At 44.1% G+C, this 26,633-nt stretch overlaps 1 long non-coding RNA gene across 1 annotated transcript in view; it reads right to left on the bottom strand.

The window, feature by feature from the left end:
- Positions 1–537: 537 nt before the first annotated feature.
- The window catches only part of LOC115132805 (uncharacterized), a 50,740-nt gene continuing 24,644 nt past the window's right edge, over positions 538–26,633 (bottom strand). Inside the window, exons 3-7 of the long non-coding RNA XR_003864121.2 lie at positions 7,585–7,626; positions 4,036–5,705; positions 1,121–1,162; positions 898–1,028; positions 538–766 (exon numbers count right to left, since the gene is read on the bottom strand). This is a non-coding gene — a long non-coding RNA (uncharacterized LOC115132805). The remainder of the gene's footprint in view (positions 767–897; positions 1,029–1,120; positions 1,163–4,035; positions 5,706–7,584; positions 7,627–26,633) is intronic.

Below are 26,633 nucleotides of genomic sequence, written 5' to 3' on the forward strand. Positions count from 1 at the left end.
AAACCTCCACAATGGTTGTTTTGGTCAGCTTTTTGTGTAGGACTTCTTCGGGTGACCCTGCAGGCGTTGGGGTCATGCTTGTTTGCTGGTGACTGAATGGTTGTAATCTGAACAGTTATAATGAACGACCTGGATTCCCGATCGCAGCAACCCGGGTAAATATTTCCATGAAACTTCAGCATCAATGGTAGCCTATTTAATAATTGTTTAGATAGCTCAATTATTTTGGAGAAGAAAAAAAGATGTGTAGGCGCAATTTGACTTTCAAGTATCTGCCGGTTGTCATTGTTAGCCTATGATTGAGAAAATCATAAATCAGACCTCAATCTACGAACAGTGATACACTCTAAAAAAGAAAAGGTTCCTGGAGTATCCTTTAGGGGTTCCTCAAATTGAAACTGTGGGGGGAACCCATATAAGTTCTTCAAAGAACCCCTTTAAATGGATCCTCAAAGAACCTTTTGAAGAACCTTTTTGAAGTACCGCCCCGCCCCTATTATTTATAAGAATAGTAATATGCATAACAAGAACACAACATTGTAGTTCTCAGTGTGTATTATGATTTTAGTGGGAAAGCATAATTAAAAACAAAAACAAACATGAGGTAAACTCCCAGCAGAGCACCAAGTCCAATGGTTATATCCTCTGGCCTGTTGATGTTAATGTGTTGATGTTCTCTGTATCCATAGCCAGACTGATTTTGTAGTGGATGGTGATCGAACAGGTTCCCTGTTATATTCTTCAGAGGTGTTAGGGAGGGTGAAGTCTGTAAATCCCAAAAATAGTCATTACACAGATGATTAACAAAACACGCACACGACAGAATTCATGCCTTGGGTTTTTGTGGTTAATGTGAATGATAAAACGCTGTTTTGATAATGGTTTTCATACACGTACCTTGTCCATAATGTAGAGGCCTATGGGATATTCATTGACGAGGTCAGGGAGGACGATGGTAAATGTGATCTGCATAACATATCGATACCAATTGGCATACCTTTCTACTGTATGTCTCCTCGTCTGCATACCTGCAGACACAGACACAAAAGTGAGCAGTTCAGTCATCTGCACACAAAACAGCTAGCCTTCAACATATTATTATAGCCCAACATATTCTCACCTCTTTGTTGATTGATATCCATTGAATTGTGTCCATCATTTTCTGTTTTTAAAAGATTGGCACAAATATGAAAGATATCAATTCCGATCATACAAGGGACAAACCTCACCTTACATTGAAGAGATCTTTACATTTTTCAGTTAAGTGCCTGTACCTGTTGTCCATTCAAATGTTTCTGTTGGGCAGTTAGGTTCCTGCAAGAACCCCCACCAACTAAGGAGGTTCCTCGATGAACACCACCTCCTATGGGGTTCTTGGAAGAACATTTTGGGGGCCATTTTCAGTGCCAAGAACCTGAAAGGTTCTTCAAAGACCTTTGAGGATCTTAGAAGAAACCTTGAACCCCACATTTTTTGAGTGTAAGGCAAAAGCCTACATTCTTTTTCATATTCTAAAATGTATCTGTGGTAAGCAATGACAAGGTAATTGAATGGCAATATAAAGGACAACTTATACTGCCAGATATTATTTGGCATAAAAATGAAGCTCCAAAAGTAGCAGGACACGTAGGCCTAGGTATATGCATTGTTTTTAAGATAAAAATGACATAATTATCCTACATTTAATACCATTCAAAGACTATAGTATAACCTCTTACTCGTGCTATTCACATCCATGTAACAAGCAATACGAAACTATAGTTTACATTGAAATTACTTCAATTTACCTAATGCAATAACTCTTAATAATGCAACTAACTCAAACAGATGTTTTTCTCTGTGAAAATCATATATTGGCCTACATGCGCGTGGCCATGCGTACCTGACACCTCGTGGGAAAACGGCTCAGAGCGCTCTTGACTTGTTCAGGTCAAGGAATTAACACCATCGTCAGCCAAAGTAGTAAATAAGGTACATCGCAAAATACCAGGCCGTAGGTGCACTACATGCATTACATAAAATCAGCAGATGGGGGCGGTGGTGAAACATATCATAAGGAAATGTGAGTGGACGTTTCTCCTGTGAGTTTCTCCTGCACTGCGCCTATACTGCAGTCTACAGCAGCCCCGCTTCGCTGGAATACCAACCTCGCAATTACTCATAATGAAAGCTTGTCAAACATTGGTCTCTCGAGTGATTGGGACCTCATACATGCTTGGATGTGTGTCTGTTCAATTGTTTTGCAATCTGATGATAGAATAGTTTTCTATAATAGGTTAACCATGCAACTTTTATCATCAACTATTAGTTTACAGATAAGACAGTACAAATGAATCAGATAATATTGAACAGAGCTTTTGATTAAATTACATAGGCCTACCTTGTGAATTCAATTCATTTATAATGAACAAATCAAGCAAGAGTATTTTGCTTCTGTTGTAAATTATTTAAGAATTATTTTTGCTAAATTATGTTGCTTTAAAATACATATCACCATTTTGTTCAAATACATGTCACCATTTTGGTGGTGATACTTGCTAAGCTGTCCCTCAGAGTTAAAGAAGACTATATCATGATTGCTTTGAAATGTATTGAATAATGATTCCAATTGAATTATTGCCACATAATGTATAGGCCTATTGACAAAACCTGAGAGCCTTTTGATAAGCCCAATTCTTGTAAAACCGCCCTGGTTATATGTTACAGTGTTTGGGAAGTATAACAAATTCCCCAATGATGCAATCATTTCAGCCTAAGACATTGTAGATTTTGCATTACTATTGGCTATATACAGTATCATCCATTGAAACCACAGGAATTAAGGCTGACTGGCAAAATCCCATCTCTGTTGACCTCCGTAGGAAGTCAATAATTCAATTATTCTCTCTCTCTCTCTCTCTCTCTCTCTCTCTCTCTCTCTCTCTCCTCAGGAAAGGGTCGTCACAGGGGACTTAATAATTCCCAGGGTGCATCGTTGAGAGGGAAACAGGGCTCTTAGCTTACTCAACATAATCATATTAGCCAGCACTTCACTAAATAAAGCAAAAGGGCCTTCTCATCAAATCGCCACAGCCACTAAGTGGGCCTCAGAGGCTCTGCGTACTGCAACCCACTCCTCAGAGAGAGAAAGAGAGAGAGTCAAATCAATTTAAATAAACTCAAATAACATTTTATTTGTCACATGTAGACTAACAGTGAAATGCTTCCTTACAGACACTTCTCAACAATGCAGAGAGAAAGATAATAGAAAAATAATAATAAATACACAATGAGTAACAATAACTTGGCTATATACACTGAGCGTACAAAACATTAGGAACTCTTTCCATGACAGACTGACCAGATGAATCCATGTGAAATCTATGATCCCTTATTGATGTCACCTGTTAAAGCCACTTCAATCATTGAAGATGAAGGGGAGGAGACAGGTTAAAGAAGGATTTTAAAGACAATTGAGACATGGATTGTGTATAGGTGCCATTCAGAGGGCGAATGGACAAGACAAAAGATTTAAGTGCCTTTGAATGCGGTCTGGTAGTTTCCCGTGTGTATCAAGAATGGTCCACCACCCAAAGGACATCCAGCGAACTTGACACAACTGTGGGAAGCATTGGAGTCCACATGGGCCAGCATCCCTGTGGAACACTTTCGACACCTTGTAGAGTCCATGCCCCGACAAATTGAGGCTGTCCTGAGGGGAAAAGGGGGTGCAACTCAATTTCAGGATGGTGCTCCTAATGTTTTGTAAACTCACTATACAAGGGGTCCTAGTACTGAGCCGTGCAGGGGTCCAAGGTAAGCCTACAACAGGAATATAAATGTGAAAATATGGATGAGAAAATATGAAATGAACTGAATATATGAATTGATATGAGTCTGAATATTGTAGGCCTGTCTACCTGTTACCGAATAAATAACAACATGACTAAAAATGTGATCACAAAAAAAGCATATCACAACAAAATCACACTCAAATGCACACACAAGCACAAATACACACTTTATTAATACAATTCAACACTACATTTTGAGCACCTGGTCCCTGCGGCACAGAGTCGATCAGGTTTGCTGTCCAAGGCAGTTTTTGGCAATGGTGAGCTTCATCATGGGGGAAATCTGAGCTTATTAGAGAGATGGAGAGAGAAAGAGAGAGAAAGGGAAGGGGAGAAAAGAGGTGTGTCTGCACTCTGTCAGAGAGTTCCCCATGCTCTCTATCAGAGTTGAGCTATCTGGGGATCTTGCCCATTCTGTTCTGGGACACCACTGAGGTAAGCACATCCCAAAGTGGTCCTGGACCTGCCCAAACACACCAGGGAGGGGATGCCACCATCTCTCTCCATTGAGTCAATAGCACATCCTGCATAGTCACTGACTCACTGGGTTGACCTTCGCTGCTCCGCCCCTCAACGCTTTCATGAGGATTATATACAAGGTATGAGAGCGGAAATAGAGCGATAGAGAGAAGAGCGAGATAGAGAGGGGGGAAAGAGAGGAGAGAGAGGGGGAAAGAGAGGAGAGAGAGAGGGGAAAGAGAGGAGAGAGAGAGAGAGAGAGAGAGAGGGAAAATCAGGTTGAACAGAACATCTCATTCCAAAATCACGGAATTAAAATGGAGTTGGTCCCCCCCTTTGCTGCTATAACAGCCTCCACTCTTCTGGGAAGACTTTCCACTAGATGTTGGAACATTGCTGCTGTGACTTGCTTCCATTCAGCCACAAGAGCATTAGTGTGGTCGGGCACTGTTGCTGGATGATTAGTTCTGGCTCGCAGTCAGCGATGGGGTTGAGGTCAGGGCTTTGTTCTGGCCAGTCAAGTTCTTCCACACCGATCTTGACAAACCATTTCTCTATGGACCTCACTTTGCACACAGGGGCACTGTCATGCTGAAACAGGATGGGATAATCCACAAACTGTTGCCACAAAGTTGGAAGCACAGAATTATCTAGAATGTTATTGTATGCCGTAGTGTTAAGATTAACTAAGGGACCTAGCCTGAACAATGAAAAACAGCCTCAGACCATTATTCCTCCTCCACCAAACTTTACAGGTGTCACTCTGCATTCGGACAGGTAGCCTTGTTCCGGCACATTTCCACTGCTCCAGAGTCCAATCGTGGCGAGCTTTACACCACCCCAGCCAAAGCTTGTTTGCCAATGTTTGTCTATGGAGATTGCATAGCTGTGTGCCCAATTTTATACAACTCTCAGCAACGGGTGTGGCTGAAATAGATGAATCCACTAATTTGAAGGTGTGTCCACATATCTTTCTACATATAGTGTATCATGGTTGGAAGAGGTGAGGATGCTGTTCATGGAAAAGCATCCATGTTATCATCTCAACGTACACTGAGGTATACACATTTACACAACACATATGACAATATACTAGGATGGGGGCCAATAAAAGTACACACACAAGCCCATAGAATACACGCTGACAGAGACTGGCTGTGAGTTATGACCAGGTCAAACGGCTGGTAATTAAAGACAGAGTGACACGTTAGTGTGGAGCGGTGGCCATGCAGTCACAAACCCCTCCTGTCTGTTCCCGACTCCCTGCCTCAGTGATGGGTCAACAACCCATGACGATGGTAGGAGACGAGGCTCATCCAAGCTGCACAGTTATGATACCCTGTCTCTCTGACAGTGATGAACGGACCATCCCATTTTTACGATGTCCCGTGTGTGTTCAGTGCAGTTGAATACCTGTGTGAGTGTCAGTGTGAGTGAGTGAGTGAGAGAGAGAGAGAGAGAGAGAGGCATATCAGACCTCAACAGTCGAGTAAAATCACATATATATGTTTATACAGTACATATATTTGTTTACCTTTATTTAACTGGGCAAGTCAATTAAGAACAAATTCTTATTTACAATGAGCAAGAGGCGAACGGGCCGGCCCTGCGGGGACAGGGGTTGGGATTAAAAATACAAATGTAGGACAAAACACACATCACGACAAGAGAGGCACAACAACACTAAATCAAGAGAGACCTATGACAACAACACAACATGGCTACAACACATGACAACACAGCATGGTAGCAACACAACATGGCAGCAGAACAACATGGTAGCAGAACAAACATGGTACAAACATTGTTAGGCACAGACAACAATACAAAGGGCAAAAAGGTAGAGACAATGATACATCATGTGAAGCAGACACAAGTGTCATTAAAAGTGTCCATGTTTGAGTCTTTGAATGCAGAGATGGAGAAAGAACTTGTTCCAGTAGCTAGCTGCAGCAAACTAACAAGAGGAGCAATTTACGGATGTGTGTGCTTTGAGGACCTTGAACCGAATGTGACTGGCAGAATGGGTGCTGTATGTGCAGGATGTGGGTTGGAGTAAGTATCTCAAATAGGGGGGAGTGAGACCTTAAGAGGGTTTTATAAATAAACATCAACCAGTGGGTCTTGCGCCCGGTTTACAGAGATGACCAGTTTACAGAGGAGTATAGAGTTCAATGATGTGTACTATAGGGAGCGTTGGTGGCAAATCTGATGGCGAATAGTAAAGAACATCTAGTCTCTCGAGAGCACCCTTACCTGCCAATCTATAAATGACCTCTCTGTAATCTAGCATGGGCAGGATGGTCATCTGAATCAGGGTTAGTTTGGCAGCTGGGGTGAAAGAGGAGTGATTACGATAGAGGAGTCTACATTTAACCTTAGCCTGCAGCTTGGATATGTGCTGAGGGAAGGACAGTGCACCATCTAGCCGTACTCCCAAGTACTTGTGTGAGGGGACGACCTTAAGCTCTAAACAACCTGGGATCCAATGAGAAATTCTGTGTTTTCCTGGGACCCAAGCTTATGAAAACATGCAACTACATTGTAAATACCGTTACATTTCATTTCCCTTATGCCTAAAACAAATGCAACATTGACAAAAACAAATAACAATGAAATACCCATATAAATAGAATCATATACATTCTGAACTGGAATAAACTGATTGATCACATCACACAGATGTATAACAGAACACACACACACACACACACACACACACACACACACACACACACACACACACACACACACACACACACACACACACACACACACACACACACACACACACACCTAATGAGAGGTGTGAGGCTGGCTTAAGTTTTCAACAAGCAGGTCTATTCTGAGCTCTGTTTTTGATGGTACAACCCTCAGCATTTAGTTTCTGTAATTCTCTTTTAAGTATGCTAAAGTTGAGAACCCTGACTCGCATAGGTATGTGGTGCCGCCAAACTGGACCAGAACATCTACTGCTTTCTCTGCCAGGCAGGAGACCGCTTCCTACTGTAGATGAGCAACCCAGCACTGAGTGTGTTTGCCTCAAAAAGCATATTGCTGCCATTGCTTGCTTGCAGTGTCACTAAGGTATCCATCTCTTGCAGACTTAGTCCCACTGTAGGTCTGATGAGGACACTCCTTGAAAGGCATACCTCAACCATTTATGTTTTTGAGATCTCATTTTTTGCTGCCGCCTCACCCAAAAGAGACACACAGACATCCCTCAGGCAGGGTTTGATGAGCTCCTCTGCTATACTGTGGGTTTCTTTGCCTGGGCAATATTTAGGCTCACCTGGTATGATTCTTTGAGGATAGCTCTGTTCCCTTTGAATGCCTGTAAGAGAAAGCATTTAGTCAAAAACCATCTTTAATGAGCTATCATGTTAGTTGTGTGTGTGTGTGTGTGTGTGTGTGTGTGTGTGTGTGTGTGTCTGTTCTGGTCTATATACAGTTGAAGTCGGAAGTTTACATACACCTTAGCCAAATACATTTAAACTCAGTTTGTCACAATTCCTGACATTTAATCAGAGTAAATATTCTCTGTCTTACGTCAGTTAGGATCACCACTTTATTTTAAGAATGTGAAATGTCAGAATAATAGTAGAGACAATGATTTATTTCAGCTTTTATTGCTTTCGTCACATTCCCCAGTGGGTCAGAAATTTACATACACTCAATTAGCATTGCCTTTAAATTGTTTAACTTGGGTTAAACGTTTCGGGTAGCATTCCGCAAGCTTCCCACAATAAGTTGTGTGAATTTTGGCCCATTTCTCCTGACAGAGCTGGTGTAACTGAGTCAGGTTTGTAGGCCTCCTTGCTCGCTTTTTCAGTTTTTATTTCACGTTTATTTAACCAGGTAGGCTAGTTGAGAACAAGTTTTAATTTACAACTGTGACCTGGCCAAGATAATGAGGTAGTTGAATGGGCTATTTACAGATGGGCTATGTACAGGTGCAGTGATCTGTGAGCTGCTCTGACAGCTGGTGCTTAAAGCTAGTGAGGGAGATATGAGTCTCCAGCTTCAGTGATGTTTGCAGTTCGTTCCAGTCATTGGCAGCAGAAAACTGGAAGGAAAGGCGGCCAAAGGAAGAATTGGCTTTGGGGGTGACTAGTGAGGTATACCTGCTGGAGCGCGTGCTATGGGTGGGTGCTGCTATGGTGACCAGTGAGCTGAGATAAGGAGGGCTTTACCTAGTAAAGACTTGTAGATGGCCTGGAGCCAGTGGGTTTGGCGACTAGTATGAAGCAAGGGCGAGCCAACGAGAGCATACAGGTTGCAAGTGGTGGGTAGTATATGGGGCTTTGGTGACAAAATGGATGGCACTGTGATAGACTGCATCCAATTTGTTGAGTAGAGTGTTGGAGGCTTTTTTGTAAATTACATCGCCGAAGTCGAGGATCGGTAGGATGGTCAGTTTTACGAGGGTATGTTTGGCAGCATGAGTGAAGGATGCTTTGTTGCGAAATAGGAATTAGATTCTAGATTTCATTTTGGATTGGAGATGCTTAATGTGAGTTTGGAAGGAGAGTTTACAGACTAACCAGACACCTCGGTATTTGTAGTTGTCCACATATTCTATGTCAGAACTGTCCAGAGTAGTGATGCTGGCTGGATGGGCAGGTGCGGGCAGCGATCAGTTGAAAATCATGCATTTAGTTAAACTTGCATTTAAGAGCAGTTGGAGGCCATGGAAGGATAATTGTATGGCATAGAAGCTCGTCTGGAGGTTAGTTAACACAGTGTCCTAAGAAGGGCCAGAGCTATACAGAATGGTGTCGTCTGCGTAGAGGTGGATCAGAGAATCACCAGCAGAAAGAGCGACACCATTGATGAATACAGAGAAGAGAGTTGGCCTGAGAACTAAACCCTGTGGCACCCCCATAGAGACTGCCAGAGGTCCGGACAACAGGCCCCCGATTTGACACACTGAACTCTATCAGAGAAGTAGTTGGTGAACCAGGCGACGCAATCATTTGAGAAACCAAGGCTGTTGTGTCTGCCGATAAGAATGTGGTGATTGACAGAGTCGAAAGCCTTGGCCAGGTCGATGAATACGGCTGCACGTTAATGTCTCTTATCGATGGCGGTTATGATACCGTTTTGGACCTTGAGCGTGGCTGAGGTGCACCCTCTAGAGTGTCTCCCCCTTTGAAGAGGGGGATGACTTTCCAATCTTTGGGAATCTCAGACAATATGAAAGAGAAGTTGAACAGGCTAGTAATAGGGGTTGCAACAATTTCGGCAGATCATTTTAGAAAGAGAGGGTCCAGTTCTGCCCACAAATTTTCTATGGGATTGAGGTCAGGGCTTTGTGATGGCCACTCCAATACTTTGAATTTGTTGTCCTTAAGCCATTTTGCCACAACCTTGGAAGTATGCTTGGTCATTGTCCATTTGGAAGACCCATTTGCGACCAAGCTTTAACTTCCTGACTGATGTCTTGAGATGTTGCTTCAATACATCCACATCATTTTCTTCCCTCATGATACCATCTATTTTGTGAAGTGCACAGTCCCTTCTTCAGCAAAGCACACCTACAACATGATGCTGCCACCCCCGTGCTTCACGGTTGGGATGGTGTTCTTCGGCTTGCAAGCATCCCCCTTTTTACTCCAAACATAACGATGGTCATTATGGCCAAACAGTTCTATTTTTGTTTCATCAGATCAGAGGATATTTCTCCAAAAAGAACGATCTTCGTCCCCATGTGCAGTTGCAAACTGTAGTCTGGCTTTTTTATGGAGGTTTTGGAGCAGTGGCTTCTTCCTTGCTGAGCGGTCTTTCAGGTTATGTTGATATAGGACTCATTTTACTGTGGATATAGATACCTTTGTACCTGTTTCCTCCAGAATCTTCACAAGGTCCTTTGCTGTTGTTCTGGGATTGATTTGCACATTTCACACCAAAGTACGTTCATCTCTAGGAGACAAAACGCGTCTCCTTCCTGAGCGGTATGACGGCCGCGTGGACCCATGGTGTTTATACTTGCGTACTATTGTTTGTACAGATGAACATGGTACCTTCAAGCATTTGAAAATTAGTCCCAAGGATGAACCAGACTTGTGGTGGTCTACAATATTTTTTTTGAGGTCTTGGTTGATTTTTTTTCTTCCAATGATGTCAAGCAAAGAGGCACTGAGTTTGAGTTTGAAGGTAGGCCTTGCAATACATCCACAGGTACACCTCCAATTAACTGAAATGATGTCAATTAGCCTATCAGAAGCTTCTAAAGCCATGACATTATTTTCTTTAATTTTCAAAGCTGTTTAAAGGCACAGTCAACTTAGTGTATGTAAACTTCTGACCCACTGGAATTGTGATACAGTGAATTATAAGTGAAATAATCTGTCTGTAAATAATTGTTGGAAAAATTACTTGTCATGCACAAAGTTGATGTCCTAACTGACTTGCCAAAACTCTAGTTTGTTAACAAGAAATTTGTGGAGTGGGTAAAAAACGAGTTTTTACAGTATGTGTGATGTGTTAAATAATTTTATTCCAGTTCAGAATACAAATTATTACTTGTATTTTAACAGCAACAGTTCCAACCTTGACTTGTTCTCAACAAGAATTTTGTCACACTCGCTATCCTCAAACTCCCTGTCATAAATCGACCAAGGCGCAGCATGCATGAGGTTCCACATCTTTTAATGAAAGTGAAACTGAAATAAACAGTAAAGAATGTGACGCAACCGAGGTGCACACAAACACACACGGAAAAATAATTACCCACAAAACACAGGTGGGAAAAGGCTACCTAAGTATGGTTCTCAATCAGAGACGATTGACAGCTGCCTCTGATTGGGAACCATACCAGGCCAAACACATAGAAATAGAAAACATAGAAAAACACATAGAATGCCCACCCCAAATCACGACCCTGACCAAACCAAAATAAAGACATAAAAAAGGAACTATGGTCAGGACGTGACAAATTTATACAGTAAGATGTACATTAGCCTTGATCATTTTTCGTGTTCAGCTGTACTGTTACTTAAGGTTGCATTATCAGTAGCTAGTTAGCTAACTTGCTTTGGCTAAGGTTAGCTAGCTAGGTATTAGCTGTGTAAAAGGGGATAGTTTCTAAAATAAATCATATTCTATGTGAGATAGTACTCCCTTTTTTCTGCTTACCATCACATGGAAAAAATTACAACAATGCCTTGCTAGCTGACTTACTCTTCCACTGTTGAAGCAGTGTTTCCTGAAGCATTGTGCCCTGTTCTGAAATAACTCCCTGGGTTTACCATCATGCTGTGGATGTTTAGTCAGGATGTTTTGTTTTAATTCGTTATTTTTGAGAGAGACATTACCAAGAACGTTGCCGCACAAAACACATTGCGCTCCTCGTTATTTCTCAAAGTTTGTATAAAACAAGGAGAGAGAAACTAATCGCCGTATTTGCGTTTCATGACGATTGAGCTCAGTCAGAACTTGTGGCTAGCTTGAGTCCATTCGATGTTAGTGGTGAGTGATGGCGAGAGGGAATGATAAATCAGTAGCTGACAGCACATCAGCTGCTGCTGAACAACAGCCCGGAGTGATCTTCAAGAAAACTGCAGAAAACAGATCAGAATGGCAAAGCACATGGACATCTCCCTCCCACTTGTGTAGCTGCCATACTGAGAGACACTGCTGCTAAGCAGAGAGTGCACTGAACAGAAAGTGCAATTGCACTTGGCCAAATCAATTCCAATAATTGATGAAATAATTATAGTTTTATTCTGACACGTCTCGACCCACCATTAACAGGTCCGCGATCCTCAGAGGTAGTAATCACACCGGTAGGTATTATTTTTACTGAACCACGTGAGCTTTTTATGTCCCGTTGTTCAGAACAATGTTCAGGGCAGAGAAAGCTTGTTGGACATGAAGAAAGCTTTGTTGTAGAGTGTTTAACACACGGGGAGGGGACAGCTGGGTATAAGACTGTATCATCTGCATATAAATATAAATTGAGAAGAGTGTGGGGCCTAGGATCGAGCCTTGGGGTTCTCCTTTGGTGACAGGCAGTGGCTGAGACAGCAGATGTTCTGCCTTTACACACTGCACTCTTAGAGAGAGGTAGTTCGCAAACCAGGCCAAAGACCCCTCAGAGACATCAATACTCTTTAGCCGACCCACAAGAACAGAATGGTCTACCGTGTCAAAAGCTTTGACAACATTGCTTAAAACCAAGGGCAATGGTGACATCATATAGGACCTTTAAGGTTGCACATCCATAACCTGAGCAGAAACCAGATTGCATACCAGAGAGAATACTATAGACACCAAGAAAGCCAGGCAGTTGATTATTGACATTTTTTCCCAACACTTTTGATAAACAGGGCAAGATATTGGCCTATAACAATTAGGATCAGCCTGATCTTGCACCGTGGCTGGCTTCTAAGCACTGGGAACCTCCCCAGAGAGGAGAGACAGATTCAAAAAGTTAGAGATAGGCTCGGGGATGATAGGGGCCGCAACCTTATAGAAGAAAGGATCTGAACCATCTGACCCAGATATTTGTTGGGGTCAAGTTTAAGGAGCTCCTTTTGCACTTCAGACAGAAACTGTATAGCGGGGCAGAGGAAAAAACGGGAGAAGCATTAGGGCTAGTCGCATTAGAAGGGCTGGGAGATGAGTAAGTGTTAGACGGGCATATATAACTCCGGCTGCTGCTCCATATTATATGACAGACGGCCAAGTGACCATAGTTTCGCTAGGGGGACAGACAGTGAGGGTCCTTTCAGCCATCACCTTGAACCGGGCCAGCCGATGAGATGACTTCATGCACACACACCACAAAAAGAAAACATGAATTTCTGAATGTTATTCCTTTATATTTACAGACTGACTTCAGACAGACTTTATTTATGTTTATTTATGTTTCTGTAAACTCAGTGGTCTCCAGAGATCATGGAACATGTTTGTTTCTGGTTAAAGGGCTTCTTCAGTTTACCAATCCCTGGAAGCAAGTGGTCTTTTATCTGGGCAGGGAAAATGTTTAACTTACTCAGAGTCTGTTAAAGAGAACAAAGTCCTGCATGGGAAGAAAGTCTACTTCAACCTTTGATTTATACATTTATAAGGTACACTAAAACCAAATTTCAACCGTTTACTACCTACTTATAAACCCATTAAAACACCAAAAAATATACATACTGTATATGTTTGTTAAATATTGTGTACAAAGTGCCAATATGACCACACAATAATAACCATTATATTTTGTAACAGTAGTACAAGTCAAGTGACCACCATGCAATTCAAAGATACAGTATAAGTGCAAAAGTATGTGGACACACCTTCAAATCAGTGGATTCGGCTATTTCAGCCACACCCTTGGCTGTCAGCTATATAAAATCGAGCACACAGCCATGCAATCTCCATAGACAAATATTGGCAGTAGAATGGCCTTACTGAAGAGCTCAGTTATTTCAATGTGGCACCGTCATAGTATTCTATCTTTCCAACAAGTCAGTTCTTCAAATTTCTGCCCTGCTACAGCTTTCCCGGGCAAATTGTAAGTGCTGTTATTGTGAAGTGGAAATGTCTAGGCGCAACAACGGCTGAGCCATGAAGTGGTAGGTCACACAAGTTCACAGAACAGGACCGCCGAGTGCTGATGCACGTAGCACGTAAAAATCGTCTATCCTCGGTTGCAACACTCACTACCGAGTTTCAAACTGCCTCTGGAAGCAACTTCAGCACAATAACTGTTTGTCGGGAGCTTCATGAAAAGTTTAGTTTTAGTTTCCATGGCCAAGCAGCCGCACACAATGGGCAATGCACAGATCACCATGTGCAATGCCAAGCGTCCGCTGGAATGGTGTAAAGCTCGCCACCATTGGAGTGGAAACACGTTCTTTGGAGTGATGAATCACGCTTCACTATCTGGCAGTCCGACGGAGAAATCTGGGTTTGGCGGATACCAGGAGAACACTACCTGCCCGAATGCATAGTGCCAACTGTAAAGTTTGGTGAAGGAGGAATAATAGCCTGGGGCTGTTTTTCATGGTCCGGGTTAGGCCCCTCAGTTCCAGTGGGGGTAAATACGTTCACACTGTGTGGCTTTCTAATGTAACTATTAATTGAATGAACCGAGCGCGGTGTCTTGATCCTGGTCCCACGGGACCGTGAAATGAGCGGGGTGTGTGTGTGGGTCCGGTGGTGACGACCGAGTGGCAGGCCGCCCCGTAAGGACTTTTACACCATAGCCTAATTAAAGCTCCACAGAATAACCGTCACCTTATTAACGGCTTAACACCGGAGCCCGGCCGTAACGTTATCGTGATCAATGGCCTTCATTAGTGAGTTCCAATAACGCTGCTCCTCCCTAACTTAGGGTAAGGCAAAAATGCAGGGTGGTCGAAAGCTCATTTCGGGGAGTGGCAGTATGTTAAGTTTTGGGATAGTGTGTTTACATATTTATGGGAGCAGGGATGTGATGTGATGTATGATGATGATGGTACTGATAGGTTGGAGGATGGGCACTGTTGAACCAACCGACTGATGACCGACCCAACCCTTCCTCTCCTCTCCGTCTTAGGTCAGCCTGTGAGGGCATCTTCAAAGCGGTGAATGGCGCAGTGATTTCCTTTGGCTCTCCGGGCTGCTGCTGACACTCCTAAAGATCAGAGGTAACTGGGATATGCTCTTCCCATTCCCTCAGCAAAACCTAAACCAATGTATAATGTTCACTTTGGGGAGTTATAGAGTGGGTTCGTAACCCTTTATGCTCAGTGTGTGCTGTTTTCCCCTTCGTTATAAAATGTGTAATTCATATGTGGATACTAGATTTACGGATGAGCAGGCAGGCACATATTTCCCCAGATCCCCTAAGGGCATCATAGCTGACTCATGTCATATTTACTGTGGAATTGATTTTTAAACACGCTCTCCTTTCCATCCCTCGATCCGCCCTGAGACATTGATCTCTTTTCTTGTCGCATACATCCCGCTCTATTCTCCTTTTTTTATTCAAAGAAACAAGAAGAAAGGAAGGCAGCATCTCTCTTTGTTTTATCCTCTCTATATTCCCTCGTCTCTGTCCTCCATTATTACCCCACCCCCCCACTGGAGGTACCTGAATGTAAACAAGGAGGGATGACTAGAGGGGCTGGATGAGAGAGGGATGGAGGAGAGAGGGACAGAGAGAGGTAGAAGACAGGAGAAGAGTGCAGGCACCAGTGGTTCACCTCTGGGAGTGATTGCCAGAAATCAGAAAGTGCCAGTGTGCAGAGCACTTCCTTGGGGGAGGAGCAAGGCATCACTAATCAATCCATGGATGCATTGTAAAATCAATGCGCTGTATAATTAGGGCAATCCAAGGGTAAAAAAAACCCCCAGCTCTGCATTTTGCCTCCCTGCATGCAGTGAAACCTGGTTCTTTTCTGTAACAAGGACTTTACTCCATCACCTCCAAATGCAAGTTGTAATCTTTCCTAGTCTAGGTCTTTCACATCATCTCTGAGTTGCTTTCTCTTCCCATTCCCCTTCTCTGAATAGTAAGAGGTTTAAACAGAGGTTTTAGGGATGTACCTCGTCATGGTGCTGCCTGCGCTGTTCATAAGGTGTCTTGGTGGCTGGCTTGCCCTGGTTTCCTCTCAGTGTGTAACATGCCCCTAGGTGAAGCTAATACTCTACCTAACCTCCTGGATGGCAGCTGAATTATTCCCTCACTAACTTCTCACCCGGGAGATGGAATACACACCGCCATGCCACAGTAGTGAGTAGGGATGGGGGGAAAAATCGATACTGTTACATATCGGGATATTATTTTTGAAGATATACCGTATCGACAATATCGTGATATTATTTGTGTGCTAGTCGGCTGTGCCTGCACCAAAACTACAGTATTTTCCTTCAGAGCTTGTTCTCCATTCTCTTTTAAAATAGGGAGACAATGTGTTTTCACCTCTTTTATTTCCATGACTGATCAAAACTCGCTTTCTCATGGCTCTCTCTTGTCCTTCCGCAGCAGACTTACAGTATGATGAGCAATACGTTTGGAACATCGAGTCGCAATAAAATCACAGTATCAAATCACATTATAATAGAACCGTGAGAATCGTAATACACATCATATCCGCACCCAAGTGGCATGATAATATTGGATTGTGAGGTCCCTGGCAATTCCCAGCCCCAGTAGTGAGGAGATGTGTGTGTGTGTGTGTGTGTGTGTGTCAATGCGTGTGTGCTGGCAGATTGAAACACATTTACTGGCAGGGGTTTTATAAGGTGGTAATTTCTTCATACAGCAGATATTTACCATGGGTGCATTCATAATCCTCTCTCCCTAATTGTAATACTTCCTGTTTCTCCAAGTTTGACTCAATAGGTCCAAACAAGCACGTCCACTGCAGAGCGTAACTCTAAGAGTTCAACGAATCCATATCTAGTGTGACAACGTGATAAATCTAATATCATTGACTGAAAATCAGTCTGCACCTAATGATAGTTGTTTAACACTATTTCCTAGTGCACTCCGCCAGGCGCCAGCCAGGCACAACATTATTGGCGGTGACAGTGGAATGATGTCTTTCTCATTGAATACCTATGAAGTCCTCTAGATGTCCATTAATGATAGATTTCACACGTATTAAAAATAGGGGCAACCGACCGCTAATCCATTACGAAAGGCGGGCAGGCCCTGAAACGCTTCCAAAGCCTCCCTGCCTCTCTCTCTCTCCCTCCCTCCACACACCCACAGTCCCCACTCTGTGTTTAATCACTGTAAGCGATTTTCCTTCCACCCCTCCTTCTATCCCTTCATCCCACCGTTCACACAGATCACCACCACCACTCAAAGAGCAATCAGCTCCTCCCTAAAACTGAGACACCTGCTCTTTCCCTCTCCCCGTCTTCTCCCTCCCTTCCTACCTGTCTCTCAATTCAATCCCTCCCTCCCTCCCTCCCTCCCTCCCTCCCTCCCTCCGCTGTTCTTTCTGTATAGTACTTCCAAACAACTGCAGTCTCTTTGGCCAATATCATTGCGACAGCAATATGATGTCACAGCTTCTTTCCTGCTCTCTTTCCAACCCGTCCAGACGTGGGCTAGTTTTCAGAGGTTATTACTTATGTTATAAATGTTTTATAACTCCTCTGGTTCTTTTCTTTATATCGTGTAGTTGTTGTGTCACGGTAATGTTCCTGTGAGACCGTTCCTGGATACCTGCTCCGTCCAAGTTTATACATTTCCAAGGATGTTACACATTGCAGACTTGTCTGTAAAAGACCCTTTCATCTCCAGCTGTAGTTGCAGTATCTCCCAGGATGTGTCGTAATGTCAGTCTTTATCCTCCCCTCCGCTATCATAGACAGACAATCTGCAATGCTGTTCCCTCCCCTCCCGCTGCGTCTTTCCTCCCTTCTCTCCATCTCCTCCATCCTCCCTTACACACTCCACCACTCATTTGACTTTTACATTTTGGTCATTTAGCAGACACTCTTATCCAGAGAGACTTACAGTTAGCGCATGCATCTTTAGATACAGTAGCTATGTGGGAAAACCATGTATCACAGGCTTAGTAAATACACTTTTCCTCAATAAAGTAGCTATCAGCAAAGTCAGCGCTAGAGGGGGTGGGCGGGTGGGGAGTCAAGTGCAAGGTTGTTTTTTTGTTTGTGTTTTTTTTTTGGGGGGGGGGGGTAAACTGAGGAGGGGGATTATTTAACATACTCTTTGAAGAGGTAGGGTTTCAGGTGCTTTCGGAAGATGGGCAGGGGCTTCTGCTGCCCTGGCTTCAGAAGGAAGCTGGTTCCACCATTGGGTGCCAGGACAGAGAAGAGCTTGGACTAGGCTGAGCGGGAGCTGCGAGTTGCAGGAGTCCAGATGGGAGATGTGCCTGGATTAGGACCTGCGCCGCTTCCTATGTGAGGTAGGGCTGTACTTCATGGATGTTGTAGAGCATAAACCTGTAGGAGGGAGTCACTGCTTTGATGTTTGCAGAGAACGACAGGGTGTTGTCCAGGGTCACGCCAAGGTTCTTTGCACTCTGGGAGGGTGACACTGTGGAGTTTGTAACTGGGATGGAGAGGTCTTTGAGCAGGCAGGCCTTCACCGGGAGGAAGAGCAGCTCCATCTTGTATCGGTTGAGCTTGAGGTGGTGGGCCGACATTCAAACTGAGATATCTGCGATAATCTGCCAGGCATGCAGAGATGTGTCCACCTGGATGTCTGAAGGGGGGAGGAGGGGGGAGGAGAAAAGTAGTTGAGTGTCATCTGCATAGCAATGATAGGAGAGACCATGTGAAGATATGACAGAGACAATGATTTGGTGTATAGACAGTGACTTGGTGTATAGAGAGAAGAGGGGAGGGCCTGGGGGACACCAGTAGTGAGAGTATGTGGTGCAGACACAGATCCTCTCCACATCACCTGGTAGGAGCAGCCTGCCAGGTAGGATGCAATCCAAGAGTTTGCAGAGCCTGAGACACACAGCCCTGAGATAGTTGAGAGGAGGATCTAGCGTTTCACGCAGTCAAAAGCAGTGGATAGATCTAGGAGGATGAGAACAGAGAAGAGACAGGGCAGGTTGTCAGGCGGACAGACCTCACTAGTCGCAGGATTTCATCCGGAGAGAGAGGGGAGAAAGAGGTCAAGGCGTAGGGTAGTTCTGTGTGATCAGGACCAGCGGACTCAATAGGCTGAGTGAATGAGGAGAGCGAATGTCGTGAATGTCATCAACCTTCTTTTCAAAGTGGTTGACAAAGTCGTCTGCAGCGAGGGAGGAGGGAGGGGGTGGAGTATTACGGAGGGAGGAGAAGGTGGAAAAGAGTTTCTTGGGGAAACTTGAAATTTAGAGTGACATAAAGGGGCGTTAGCAGCACGTACAAAGGAAGAAAATATAGAGAGGAGAGAGTGAAAGGATGATAGGTCCTCTGGAAGTTTACTTTTTTAAGCTCACAATGAGACACGGATCAGGAGGGGACAGCAGTGTGTGTCTTAGGGATGCGGAAAGGGAGGAGAGTAGGGTTGAAGAGGCGGAATCAGGAGACAAGAGGGAGAAGGATTTAGCAGAAGGGAGAGATGATAGGATAGAAGAGGAGAGAGTAATGGGAGAGAGAGAATGAAGATTGATACGTTGCATGTCCATCTGGGTAGGGGCTGAGTGGCTAGGGTTGGAGGAGAGGGAGACAGAAAATGAAACAAAGTAGTAATCAGAGACCTGGAGGGAGTTGCAGTGAGATTATTAGGCGAGCAGCCTCTAGTAAAATAAAATATATTTTTATTTCACCTTTATTTAACCAGGTAGGCAAGTTGAGGACAAGTTCTCATTTACAATTGCGACCTGGCCAAGATAAAGCAAAGCAGTTCGACACATACAACGACACAGAGTTACACATGGAGTAAAACAAACATACAGTCAATAATACAGTATAAACAAGTCTATATACGATGTGAGCAAATGAGGTGAGATAAGGGAGGTAAAGGCAAAAAAGGCCATGGTGGGAAAGTAAATACAATATAGCAAGTAAAACACTGGAATGGTAGATTTGCATTGGAGGAATGTGCAAAGTAGAAATAACAATAATGGGGTGCAAAGGAGCAAAATAAATAAATAAATAAAATAAATAAATACAGTAGGGAAAGAGGTAGTTGTTTGGGCTAAATTATAGGTGGGCTATGTACAGGTGCAGTAATCTGTGATCTGCTCTGACAGTTGGTGCTTAAAAGCTAGTGAGGGAGATAAGTGTTTCCAGTTTCAGAGATTTTTGTAGTTCGTTCCAGTCATTGGCAGCAGAGAACTGGAAGGAGAGGCGGCCAAAGAAAGAATTGGTTTTGGGGGTGACTAGAGAGATATACCTGCTGGAGCCTGTGCTACAGGTGGGAGATGCTATGGTGACCAGCGAGCTGAGATAAGGGGGGACTTTACCTAGCAGGGTCTTGTAGATGACATGGAGCCAGTGGGTTTGGTGACGAGTATGAAGCGTGACAAAACGGATGGCACTGTGATAGACTGCATCCAATTTGTTGAGTAGGGTATTGGAGGCTATTTTGTAAATGACATCGCCGAAGTCGAGGATTGGTAGGATGGTCAGTTTTACAAGGGTATGTTTGGCAGCATGAGTGAAGGATGCTTTGTTGCGAAATAGGAAGCCAATTCCAGATTTAACTTTGGATTGGAGATGTTTGATGTGGGTCTGGAAGGAGAGTTTACAGTCTAACCAGACACCTAGGTATTTGTAGTTGTCCACGTATTCTAAGTCAGAGCCGTCCAGAGTAGTGATGTTGGACAGGCAGGCAGGTGCAGGCAGCAATCGGTTGAAGAGCATGCTTTTAGTTTTACTTGTATTTAAGAGCAATTGGAGGCCACGGAAGGAGATTTGTATGGCATTGAAGCTCGTCTGGAGGTTAGTTAGCACAGTGTCCAAGGAAGGGCCAGAAGTATACAGAATGGTGTCGTCTGCGTAGAGGTGGATCAGAGACTCACCAGCAGCAAGAGCGACATCATTGATGTATACAGAGAAGAGAGTCGGTCCAAGAATTGAACCCTGTGGCACCCCCATAGAGACTGCCAGAGGTCCGGACAGCAGACCCTCCGATTTGACACACTGAACTCTATCAGAGAAGTAGTTGGTGAAAGATGAGGTCAAGCGTATTGCCTGCCTTGTGAATTGGAGGGGATTTGGCAAAGGGTGAGGTCAAAAGAGGCAGGGATGGGAAAGAGAGAGTTGGAAAGAAATGAATAGAAGGCAGATGTCGGGAGGTTGAAGTCGCCAAGTACGAAGAGAGGTGAGCCATCGTACAGGAAATTAGTTTATCAAGTTGTCAATCTCATTGAGGAACTCTCCAAGGGCAGCTGGTGGGCGATAGATGACAACATTGTTAAGCTTGGGTGGACAAGTGACAGGAGATGGACAGCTGAGTGAGGGAGAAAAGATAGGGGAAATGAGTAGCCCTGCGCTACCACTGTGACGACCAGATGCTCTTAGACCATGAGAAAAAAAACGTAGTCAGATGAAGAGAGAGCAGCTGGAGTAGCAGGGTGATCCATGGCTCTGTCAGGGCCAAAAAGTCAAGGGACATCCTAGGCTGAGATGAACTTGGCAGTTCCAAACGCTGCCAAAGACCCGGAATTCCACATGGGTTGTGGAATGGGCACACCCCAGCCCCACCCACACAGCCCCCCTGCACTGTATCTCAGCAACATGCATGGAAAAAAGAGAGAATTTCAATTTTTCCATTGAAAATGCTAGACATATTTTTGCCTTGTCTATACTGTCATGTTTAAAAATACCTACACCTTGTTGCCAGGAAAAGAGTGGACACATTTATTTCAGTGATGCTGCTGGCCTGCATTGGTGTTAAAGTACCAACAGAGGGAGACTAAGAACAACACAAGACTAGCAGTACCGGCTACAGTATAGACCCTATATGTCCTCAAACTTTTTAAAACACCTCATACTCTTTATGTTTCTGTTTCACTCTGAATAGTAACATATCATATTATTTGTCTTATTAAAATGTATATACTTCGAACTTCTAGGTCTTATATGAGAACCGTAAAGAAGTCATGATCTGTTTCATCTATTGCAGTAGACAAAGAAATGGGAAAGAGAAAAAGAGCAAGAAAGAGGGAGAGAGAAAGAGTGAAAGGGATAGAGAGAGAGAGAGAGAGAGAGAGAGAGTGTGTGTGTGTGTGAGAGAGAGGGAGAGAGAGGGAGAGTGTGTGTGAGAGAGAGAGAGAAAGAGAGAGGGAGAGAGTGTGTGTGTGTGAGAGAGAGGGAGAGAGAGGGAGAGTGTGTGTGTGAGAGAGAGAGAGAGAGTGTGTGAGAAAGAGAGAGAGAGAGGGAGAGAGTGTGTGTGTGAGAGAGAGAGAGGGAGAGAGGGAGAGTGTGTGTGAGAGAGAGAGAGAGAGAGAGAGAGAGAGAGAGAGAGAGAGGGAGAGAGAGAGGGAGAGGGAGAGAGTGTGTGTGTTTGAGAGAGAGAGCGAGTGAGAGAGAGAGTGAAAGAGAGAGAGAGTGAAAGAGAGAGAGTTAGAAAGAGAGAGGGAGAGTGAAAGAGAGAGTGAGAAAGAGAGAGGGAGAGTGAAAGAGAGAGAGTGAGAAAGAGAGAGAGAGTGAGAAAGAGAGAGTGAAAGAGAGAGAGAGTGAAAGAGAGAGGGAGAGTGAAAGAGAGAGAGAGTGAGAAAGAGAGAGGGAGGTGAAAGAGAGAGAGTGAAAGAGAGAGGGAGAGTGAAAGAGAGAGAGAGTGAGAAAGAGAGAGGGAGTGTGAAAGAGAGAGAGTGAAAGAGAGAGGGAGAGTGAAAGAGAGAGAGTGAGAAAGAGAGAGGGAGTGTGAAAGAGAGAGAGTGAAAGAGAGAGGGAGAGTGAAAGAGAGAGAGAGTGAGAAAGAGAGAGGGAGTGTGAAAGAGAGAGAGTGAAAGAGAGCGGGAGAGTGAAAGAGAGAGAGTGAAAGAGAGAGAGTGAAAGAGAGAGGGAGTGTGAAAGAGAGAGCGTGAAAGAGAGAGAGTGAAAGAGAGAGGGAGAGTGAAAGAGAGAGAGTGAGAAAGAGAGAGGGAGTGTGAAAGAGAGAGAGTGAAAGAGAGAGGGAGAGTGAAAGAGAGAGAGAGTGAGAAAGAGAGAGGGAGTGTGAAAGAGAGAGTGAAAGAGAGAGGGAGAGTGAAAGAGAGAGAGAGTGAGAAAGAGAGAGGGAGTGTGAAAGAGAGAGAGTGAAAGAGAGAGGGAGTGAAAGAGAGAGAGAGTGTGAAAGAGAGAGAGTGAAAGAGAGAGGGAGAGTGAAAGGGAGAGAGAGTGAGAAAGAGAGAGGGAGTGTGAAAGAGAGAGAGTGAAAGAGAGAGGGAGAGTGAAAGAGAGAGAGAGAGTGAGAAAGAGAGAGGGAGTGTGAAAGAGAGAGAGTGAAAGAGAGAGAGAGTGAGAAAGAGAGAGAGAGTGAGAAAGAGAGACGGAGCGTGAAAGAGAGAGAGAGAGTGAAAGAGAGAGAGAGAAAGAAAGCGATAGAGCGAGAGAAAGAGTGCTGACTCCAGCCAACCAGCCAAGACGGCCACTCTCTGCCTCCTGACTTTTGGCTAGCAGCATTGATTCATGGAGCTCAAGACCTGTCAGAGGGGGGGGGGGGGGGGGGGATCTCTGTTCCCACACAACCTACCCTTCAGCCCTTGTACGGGAGACCAGGGTTGGTTGTCACACTTTTCACTCTGGTGTGTATTTCTCAGCACCAGTATATCTTGCAAGACTCTTTTCAATATTAGGAGAAAGACCAAGGTAGGTCGAAAGGGGGACCCTTTTTAATTCTCATATCTTATTCCAACCAGGAGTTATAAGCCATCAAACACACTCTGTCCACTTGTGACAGCCAGCCCCATCGCAGGGTTGGATGTCACGTATTATGGGGTTGGTTGTCACAGTGTTTGCTAGTAGCTTATTCCTTTTGTAAGAGGAAAGGAAGCATCAAACGATATTCCTAACAAATTTCAGCCTTTTATGCCTTGACAATAACATTAGACATTTTGAGTAAATGTTAGTGTGTATGACCATGTGTGGGTGTGACAGAAATGTGTGTAAGAGAGAGGCAACGAAGGAAGTGCTTTATAAAACAAGCACAAAAGAGCTTGGGATTTATTGTACACTGAGAATATACTTGCAATGTCCCCGAACAATATAGTTACAATGGGTTGGATTGTTTGCCTGGATACCCATCCACATGGCTTCGGCCAAACTGATGCTTCTTCTAGAATGCGCACACAATCTGACCATTCTGATTGGTCCCAGAAACCTATGAGTCCATGATGTTATCAACTTTGATTCTCTGATTGGTTAGATTTGTTAGAGACACCTCATTTGACTTTTTGACTTTTTTTTGCGCTGTAAACATTCTAATAAAAGTGACCAGAGTTAAATCAAGTTGCCTCCTCGTTATTACTCCTGCCACCCAGGAAAAACACGACTTAAAAGCGCGGGGATCCTTCTGTGAAGTCATCCTATCCTGCCACACCCTCCAGAGAAAGATGGTGAATCGAACCCGAAATGAGCCAGAGAACTGTCAGAGCCGGTGGAGAGGAGTAATTGGCAAATGCTCCCGATGGCAAAGCCATAGCTAGCAGCGATGCTAATCCCGCCAGTTCAGCATCTCCACTAACTAATAGGCCTACTAGCGAGTCAGACTCGGCGGAAGAGGAGGCTGGGGAGCCATTGGAGGGACAGTGCATCCGCCGGGCCAAGTGATCGGATCAGGTGCAATTACGACGGAGGCTCAGTTCAAGACCAAACAAATGTATAACCCCTGGCTTGTCCTGCAAAATCCGTAGCTGGGCTGTACAACATGCAACAAGGTAGGGAGCTTGGGTCTAGAAAAGACTGGAGGGATTAAACTTGCAAAAGAGTGGATGGAATGTAACGTCCTCTGCCTCCAACATACAAAAACATCAAAGAGCCCTCTGAATTTTTCTTTTGAACCAAGACACATTTAGTGGCAGCAAGCATTGTAGACCAGGATACAGAGGACATGCAGGTTATAGTTAACACTCCAAATGAAAAAAAATAGGCACTACCGAACAGCCTTACGAGGAGGCTAAACGTCACAGCTACAGGCCCGCTCATTGATTTGAGCAAGGAATTGACTGTCAGGAGCTAAAAGGACTTGACATGAGGAGAGTCATTATGAGAATTTTAAAAAACAAAGGAAGGAGCATATTTTTCCTTTACAAACTGGTTCTATGCAGATAATCTGAATATGCGCTTCATATTGTCACCTCGGCAGGGGGCCTTTGTGTTCTGCTGTAGCCTACATTGATTTATTTTATTTGAAGTTATATTCCGATATTGTGATATTTGTTCTACTGCTTTACAATGATGTCTTGAGAATGATATGAAATTCAGGTCTTGTAAGTCCCACAGCTGAGTACGTGTGCATGTGCATGTGCATGTGGTGGGTGTTCTGCAGTGACATACATTTTTTTTTTCATGTACATTGATGTCTTGAAAATCAGGCTGTATGAAATTCGGGCCACCACAGCTATATTGGAGTATGTGGACATCTAGGCTATGCGTAGGGCGGGAGATCTGCAGTGATGTATACAATTAATCAGCACCTTGGAGAGCGCTGTCCTTCTCACCAATACAGATAGTTGGCTCCTTGGCTGCGTTGCTACACTGTGTATGTCACTTTTCTTCTCATGCACTCCGGGACCCCCCCCCTGCTCACTCTGTGTTCCGGGACCTTCCGAAGGACTCGTCATGACAGGATGTATCTCAACTACTTCACCGAGTTCAGTCAGACAGCTCATATTGTCCCTTTTAGGAACATTTATAAAAACATGGGATGACTGAAAGATGAAAACAAATATGTAACATTTGACTGCAAAACAATATACCCTGCGGCCCCAGAACTGAAAATCTATTATTTACGGTAGTGTGCTTTCATGTTCAGGTGTACTTTAGCATAAAATTGGCCTCGATTGACGTCTGGGCTTCCCCTGAGCCATTTGTACTGGTCCTTCTAGTACACATCTACCTCCAGAGATGGAGAGAGCCTGCCTTAGCGCTCCATCAGACTCCCCCACATAAACCCTCTGCTTTGGGTTAGCCCCTCATCCTCTTGTTAAGGATGTGGAGGGAAAGCTAGAGGTTGAGTCGTCTGTAGGGAAGGAGTGACCTGAAAATCTCAAGCAGGACTTTGAAGTAGACCAGCATACTGATACAATCATCTCAAAAGTGGGAGGAGGAGAGGGTAACATCCCTTTCTAGAGAGTAACAATGAAGAGACGGGGAGGGGGGTACCTGCCTGACACACAGCAAACAGAACAAAGAGGTTGGAACATGTGCACATGCATAAGCACGATTGAACACACATCATTGTCCATTTTTCACATAAATGTACAGTTTTACTTTGGATCAAGCATTCAAAGCGTCCACTCATGAGCATGCATGAGCTTACACACATTCACACACTCTATCAAAGTCTTGATGACAGCTCACTGCACGATGCACGCCTGAACTGTTCATCAGTATGCATGTCCGGACAGACACCTACACACACACAAACACACACAGATTTTTAATGCCTAGCACAGATCTTAATGTTTTAACCACTTCCATTTGTACAAAGAACGAGAACATTCAGGATCCTTTTCAAATAAAATGCTCCGATATTGAAGCAAACTGCAAGCAAAAAAGGATGAGTCCCCCCCTCCCCATCCACCCATCCACCCAACCATCCGGTAGCTAAGGAATCTATAATGTCTGCTGGTGTCCTGCTAATTTGTATTTAGCTGTCTGGGAGCCCCTCGGGAGTCCATGATGGATCCTTTTTGCATTGACTACAGTTCAGGGAAAGACGATGCCGCAGTAAATATCTGTTTCTTTCCAACCATCTCCCTCAATCTACAGCACAGTCGAATCAAACAGTGATCA

The sequence above is a fragment of the Oncorhynchus nerka genome, linkage group LG7 (assembly GCF_034236695.1).
Source record: "Oncorhynchus nerka isolate Pitt River linkage group LG7, Oner_Uvic_2.0, whole genome shotgun sequence".
Classification (NCBI taxonomy): domain Eukaryota; kingdom Metazoa; phylum Chordata; class Actinopteri; order Salmoniformes; family Salmonidae; genus Oncorhynchus; species Oncorhynchus nerka.